An 8,263-nucleotide genomic window follows, 5' to 3' on the forward strand; every position below is an offset into this window, starting at 1 on the left:
TGCTATGTGATGTGATATGGCCAAAGGATGCGATGAATGATATATGTGATGTATGAGATGATCATGTTCTTGTAATAGGAATCACGACTTGCATGTCGATGAGTATGACAACCGGCAGGAGCCATAGGAATTCTCTTAATTTATTTATGACCTACGTGTCAACATAAACGTCATGTAATTACTTTACTTTATTGCTAACCGTTAGCTGTAGTAGTAGAAGTAATAGTTGGCGAGGCAACTTCATGAAGACACGATGATGGAGATCATGATGATGGAGATCATGGTGTCATGCCGGTGACGATGATGATCATGGAGCCCTGAAGATGAAGATCAAAAGGAGCAATATGATATTGGCCATATCATGTCACTATTTGATTGCATGTGATGTTTATCATGTTTATACATCTTATTTTCTTAGAACGACGGTAGTAAATAAGATGATCCCTCACCAAAATTTCAAGAAGGTGTTCCCCCTAACTATGCACCATTGCGAAAGTTTGTCGTTTCGAAGCACCACGTGATGATCGGGTGTGATAGATTCTTACATTCGAATACAACGGGTGTTGACGAGCCTAGCATGTACAGACATGGCCTCGGAACACATGCGAAACACTTAGGTTAACTTGACGAGCCTAGCATGTACAGACATGGCCTCGGAACACAAGAGACCGAAAGGTCGAGCATGAGTCGTATGGTAGATACGATCAACATGAGGATGTTCACTGATGTTGACTAGTCCGTCTCACGTGATGATCTAACACGGCCTAGTTGACTCGGATCATGTAATCACTTAGATGACTAGAGGGATGTCTATCTGAGTGGGAGTTCATAAGATGAACTTAATTATCCTGAACGTAGTCAAAAGATCTTCGCAAATTATGTCGTAGCTCGCGCTTTAGTTCTACTGTTTAGATATGTTCCTAGAGAAAATTTAGTTGAAAGTTGGTAGTAGCAATTATGCGGACTAGGTCCGTAAACTGAGGATTGTCCTCATTGCTTCATAGAAGGCTTATGTCCTTAATGCACCGCTCAGTGTGCTGAACCTCGAACGTCGTCTGTGGATGTTGCGAACATCTGACATACACATTTTGATAACTACATGATAGTTCAGTTAAACGGTTTAGAATTGAGGCACCAAAGACGTTTTTGAAACGTCGCGAAACATATGAGATGTTTCGAGGGCTGAAATTGGGATTTCAGGCTCGTGCCCACGTCAAGAGGTATAAGACCTCCGATGATTTTCATAGCCTGCAAACTAAGGGAGAAAAGCTCAATTGTTGAGCTTGTGCTCAGATTGTCTGAGCACAACAATCATTTGAATCAAGTGGGAGTTGATCTTCCAGATGAGAAAGTGATGTTTCTCCGAAGTCATTACCACCAAGCTGCTAGAGCTTCGTGATGAACTATAATATCTCAGGGACATATATGATGATCCTTGAGATATTTGCGATGTTTGACACCACAAAAGTAGAAATCAAGGAGCATCAATTGTTGATGGTTGGTGAAACCACTAGTTACAAGAAGGGCAAGGGAACGAAGGGATACTTCATGAAACGGCAATTCAGCTGCTGCTCTAGTGAAGAAACCCAAGGTTGAACCCAAACCCGAGACTAAGTGCTTCTGTAATAAGGGGAACGGCCACTGGAGCAGAATTACCCTAGATACTTGGTAGATGAGAAGGCTGGCAAGGTCGATAGAAGTATATTGGATATACATTGTGTTGATGTGTACTTTACTAGTACTCCTAGTAGCACCAGGGTATTAGATACCGGTTCGGTTGCTAAGTGTTAGTAACTCGAAATAAAAGCTACGGAATAAACGGAGACTAGCTGAAGGTGAGCTGACAATATGTGTTGGAAGTGTTTCCAATGTTGATATGATCAAGAATCGCACGCTCCCTCTACCATCGAGATTGGTGTTTGCGTTGAGCATAGACATGATTGGATTATGTCTATCGCAATACGGTTATTCATTTAAGGAGAATAACGGTTACTCTGTTTATTTGAATAATACCTTCAATGGTCTTGCACCTAAAATGAATGGTTCATTGAATCTCGATCATAGTGATACACATGTTCATGCCAAAAGATATAAGATAGTATTGATAGTACCACCTACTTGTGGCACTGCCACTTAAGTCATATCGGTATAAAACGCATGAAGAGGCTCCATGTTGATGGATCTTTGGACTCACTCATTTTGAAAAGTTTGAGACATGCGAACCATGTCTATTGGTGTATATGCATGAAGAAACTCCATGCAAATGGATCGTTTGGACTCACTTGATTTTGAATCACTTGAGACATGCAAATCATACCACATGGGCAAGATGACTAAAAGCCTCGTTTTCAGTAAAATGGAACTAGAAAGCAACTTGTTGGAAGAAATACATTTTGATGTGTGCAGTCCAATGAGTGCTGAGGCATGTAGTGGATATCGTTATGTTCTTACTCCACAGATGATTTGAGTAGATGTTGAGTACGTTTACTTGATAAATCACGAGTCTGAATTATTGAAAGGTTCAAGTAATTTCAGGGTGAAGTCGAAAGATCGTCGTGACAAGAGGATAAAAAATCTATGATATGATCATAGAGATGAATATCTGAATTACGAGTTTGGCACAGAATTAAGACATTGTGGAAATTGTTTCACAACTAATACAGCCTGGAACACCATAGTGTGATGGTGTGTCCGAACATCATAACTGCACCCTATTGGATATGATGCATACCATGATGTCTCTTATCGAATTACCACGATAGTTTATGGGTTAGGCATTAGAGACAACCACATTCACTTTAAATAGGGCACCACGTAATTCCGATGAGATGACACCGTATGAACTATGGTTTAGAGAAAACCTAAGCTGTCATTTCTTAAAAGTTTGGGGCTGCGACGCTTATGTGAAAAAGTTTCAGGCTGATAAGCTCGAACCCAAAGCGGATAAATGCATCTTCATAGGACACCCAAAACAGTTGGGTATACCTCCTGTCTCAGATCCGAAAGCAATAAGGGATTGTTTCTAGAGTCGGGTCCTTTATCGAGGAAAAGTTTCTGTCGAAAGAATTGAGTGGGAAGATGGTGAAGACTTGATGGGGTTATTGAACCGTCTCTTCAACTAGTGTGTGACAGGGCACAGGGAGTTGTTCCTGTGGCACCTACACCAATTGAAGTGGAAGGTTATGATAGTGATCATGAAACTTCAGATCAAGTCACTACCAAACCTCGTGGGATGACAAGGATGCGTACTACTTCAGAGTGGTACGTAATCCTGTCTTGGAAGTCATGTTGCTAGACAACAATGAACCTACGAGCTATGGAGAAGCGATAGTGGGCCCGGATTCCGATAAATGGCTCAAGGCCATAAAATCCGAGAGAGGATCCATGTATGGAAACAAAGTGTAGACTTTGACAGAACAGCTCGATGGTCGTGAGGCTGTTGAGTACAGATGGATTTTAAAAGGAAGACTGACAATGATGGTAAATGTCACCATTAAGAAAGCTCGACTTGTCGTTAAGATTTTTTCCAACAAGTTCAAGGAGTTGACTACGATGAGACTTTCTCACTCGTAGTGATGCTAAGAGTTTATTGGAATTATATTAGCGATTACTGCATTATTTATGAAATCTTGCAGATAGGATGTCAAAACATTGTTTCCTCGACGTTTTTTTTGAGGAAAGGTTGTATGTGATACAAACCGGAAGGTTTTGTCAATCCTGAAAGATGCTAATAAGTATGCAAAGCTCCAGCAATCCTTCTAGGGACTGGAGTAAGCATCTCGGAGTTGGAATGCATGCTTTGACGATGATCAAAGATTTTGGGTTTATACAAAGTTTATGAGAAACTTGTATTTCCAAAGAAGTGAGTGGGAGCACTATAGAATTTCTGATGGATATATGTTGTTGACATATTGTTGATCAGAAATGACGTAGAATTTCTGGAAAGCATATAGGGTTATTTGGAAAGTGTTTTTCAATGGAAAGCCTGGATTAAACTACTTGAACATTGAGCATCAAGATCTATAAGTATAGATCAAAACGCTTAATGGTACTTTCAAATGAGCACATACCTTGACATGATCTTGAAGGTGTTCAAGATGGATCAGTCAAAGAAGGAGTTCTTGCCTGAGTTGTAAGGTATGAAGTTAAGACTTAAAGCTCGACCACGGCACAATAGAGAGAAAGGACGAAGGTCGTCCCCTATGCTTAAGACATAGGCCCTACAGTATGCTATGCTGTGTACCGCACCTGAAATGTGCCTTGCCATGAGTCAGTCAAGGGGTACAAGAGTGATCCAAGAATGGATCACAAGACAGCGGTCAAAGTTATCCTTAGTAACTAGTGGACTAAGGAATTTTCTCGATTATGGAGGTGGTAAAAGAGTTCGTCGTAAAGGGTTACGCCGATGCAAACTTTGACACTAATTCAGATTATTCTGAGTAGTAAACTGGATTCGTATAGTAGAACAGTTATTTGGAATAGCTCCAAATGTAGCGTAGTAGTTGCATCTACAAGATGACATAGAAATTTGCGAAGTACATACGGATCTGAAAGAGTAAGACCCGTTGACTATAAAATCTCTCACAAGCATAACATGATCAAACCCAGAACTCATCGAGTGTTAATCACATGGTAATGTGAACTAGATTATTGACTCTAGTAAACTCTTTGGGTGTTAGTCACATGGGGATGTGACCTTAAGTGTTAGTCACATAGCGATGTGAACTGGATTATTGACTCTAGTGCAAGTGGGAGACTGTTGGAAATAATCCCTAGAGGCAATAATAAATTAGTTATTATTATATTTCCTTGTTCATGATAATCGTTTATTATCCATGCTAGAATTGTATTGATAGGAAACTCAGATACATGTGTGGATACATAGACAACATGTCTCTAGTAAGCCTCTAGTTGACTAGCTCATTGATCAATAGATGGTTACGGTTTCCTGACCATGGACATTGGATGTTGTTGATAACGGGATCACATCATTAGGAGAATGATGTGATGGACAAGACCCAATCCTAAACATAGCATAAGATCGTATAGTTCGTTTGCTAGAGTTTTTCCAATGTCAAGTATCTTTTCCTTAGACCATGAGATCATGTAACTCCCGGATACCGTAGGAGTGCTTTGGGTGTACCAAACGTCACAACGTAACTGGGTGACTATAAAGGTATACTACGGGTATCTCCGAAAGTGTCTGTTGGGTTGACACGGATCAAGACTGGGATTTGTCACTCCGTATGACGAAGAGGTATCACTGGGCCCACTCGGTAATACATCATCATTATGAGCTCAAAGTAACCAAGTGTCTGGTCATGGGATCATGCATTACGGTACGAGTAAAGTGACTTGCCGGTAACGAGATTGAACGAGGTATTGGGATACCGACGATCGAATCTCGGGCAAGTAACATACCGATTGACGAAGGGAATTGTATACGGGGTTGCTTGAATCCTCGACATCGTGGTTCATCCGATGAGATCATCGAGGAGCATGTGGGAGCCAACATGGGTATCCAGATCCCACTGTTGATTATTGACCGGAGAGTGATCTTGGTCATGTCTACATGTCTCCCGAACCCGTAGGGTCTACACACTTAAGGTTCGGTGACGCTAGGGTTGTAGGGATATGTATATGCAGTAACCCTAATGTTGTTCGGAGTCCCGGATGAGATCCCGGACGTCGTGAGGAGTTCCGGAATGGTCCGGAGGTAAAGAATTATATATAGGAAGTCCTATTTCGGTCGTCGGGACAAGTTTCGGGGTCACCGGTATTGTACCGGGACCACCGGAAGGGTCCCGGGGGTCCACCGGGTGGGGCCACCTGCCCCGGGGGGCCACATGGGCTGTAGGGATGTGCGCCTTGGCCTATGTGGGCCAAGGGCACCAGCCCCAATAGGCCCATGCGCTAAGAGACCAAGAAAGAAAGAGTCCTAAAGGGGGAAGGCACCTCCTAGGTGCCTTGGCGAGGAGGGATTCCTCCCTTGGCCGCCGCCCCCCTAGGAGATTGCATCTCCTAGGGCCGGCGCCCCCCTAGGCTCCCTATATATAGTGGGGGAAGGAGGGCCTCTCACCCCACGCCTTTGGTGCCTCCCTCTCCCTCTCCAACACATCCTCCTCCTCCATAGAGCTTGGCGAAGCCCTGCCGGAGTACTGCAGCTCCATCACCACCACGCCGTCGTGCTGCTGCTGGAGCCATCTTCCTCAACCTCTCCTCCCCCTTGCTGGATCAAGAAGGAGGAGACGTTACGCTAACCGTATGTGTGTTGAACGCGGAGGTGCCGTCCGTTCGGCGCTAGGATCTCCGGTGATTTGGATCACGTCGAGTACGCCTTCCTCATCCCCGTTCTTTGAACGCTTTCGCGCGCGATCTACAAGGGTATGTTGATCCACTCCTCCCTCGTTGCTAGATGACTCCATAGATTGATCCTGGTGACACGTTGGAAAATTTTGAATTATTGCTACGTTCCCCAACAGTGGCATCATGAGCTAGGTCTATTGCGTAGATTCTATGCACGAGTAGAACACAAAGTAGTTGTGGGCGTTGATTTTGTTCAATATGCTTACCGTTAGTAGTCCAATCTTGATTCGGCGGCATTGTGGGATGAAGCGGCCCGGACCGACCTTACACGTACTCTTACGTGAGACTGGTTCCACCGACTGACATGCACTAGTTGCATAAGGTGGCTAGCGGGTGTCTGTCTCTCCCACTTTAGTCGGATCGGATTTGATGAAAAGGGTCCTTATGAAGGGTAAATAGCAATTGGCATATCATGTTGTGGTCTTTGCGTAGGTAAGAAACGTTCTTGCTAGAAACCCATAGCAGCCACGTAAAACATGCAAACAACAATTAGAGGACGTCTAACTTGTTTTTGCACGGTATGCTATGTGATGTGATATGGCCAAATGATGCGATGAATGATATATGTGATGTATGAGATGATCATGTTCTTGTAATAGGAATCACGACTTACATGTCGATGAGTATGACAACCGGCAGGAGCCATAGGAGTTCTCTTAATTTAATTTATGACCTGCGTGTCAACATAAACGTCATGTAATTACTTTACTTTATTGCTAACCGTTAGCTGTAGTAGTAGAAGTAATAGTTGGCGAGGCAACTTCATGAATACACGATGATGGAGATCATGATGATGGAGATCATGGTGTCATGCCGGTGACGATGATGATCATGGAGCCCTGAAGATGAAGATCAAAAGGAGCAATATGATATTGGCCATATCATGTCACTGTTTGATTGCATGTGATGTTTATCATGTTTATACATCTTATTTGCTTAGAACGACGGTAGTAAATAAGATGATCCCTCACTAAAATTTCAAGAAGGTGTTCCCCCTAACTGTGCACCGTTGCGAAAGTTCGTCGTTTTGAAGCACCACGTGATGATCGGGTGTGATAGATTCTTACGTTCGAATACAACGGGTGTTGACGAGCCTAGCATGTACAGACATGGCCTCGGAACACATGCGAAACACTTAGGTTAACTTGACGAGCCTAGCATGTACAGACATGGCCTCGGAACACAAGAGACCGAAAGGTCGAGCATGAGGCGTATGGTAGATATGATCAACATGAGGATGTTCACCGATGTTGACTAGTCCGTCTCACGTGATGATCGGACACGGCCTAGTTGAATTGGATCATGTAATCACTTAAGTGACTAGAGGGATGTCTATCTGAGTGGGAGTTCATAAGATGAACTTAATTATCCTGAACGTAGTCAAAAGATCTTCGCAAATTATGTCGTAGCTCGCGCTTTAGTTCTACTGTTTAGATATGTTCCTAGAGAAAATTTAGTTGAAAGTTGGTAGTAGCAATTATGCGGACTAGGTCCGTAAACTGAGGATTGTCCTCATTGCTTCCTAGAAGGCTTATGTCCTTAATGCACCGCTCAGTGTGCTGAACCTCGAACGTCGTCTGTGGATGTTGCGAACATCTGACATACACATTTTGATAACTACATGATAGTTCAGTTAAACAGTTTAGAATTGAGGCACCAAAGACGTTTTTGAAACGTCGCGAAACATATGAGATGTTTCGAGGGCTGAAATTGGGATTTCAGGCTCGTGCCCACGTCAAGAGGTATAAGACCTCCGATGATTTTCATAGCCTGCAAACTAAGGGAGAAAAGCTCAATTGTTGAGCTTGTGTTCAGATTGTCTGAGCACAACAATCATTTGAATCAAGTGGGAGTTGATCTTCCAGATGAGAAAGTGATGTTTCTCCAAGTCATTACC

This window comes from Triticum dicoccoides, chromosome 5A, assembly GCF_002162155.2.
Source record: "Triticum dicoccoides isolate Atlit2015 ecotype Zavitan chromosome 5A, WEW_v2.0, whole genome shotgun sequence".
NCBI lineage: Eukaryota > Viridiplantae > Streptophyta > Magnoliopsida > Poales > Poaceae > Triticum > Triticum dicoccoides.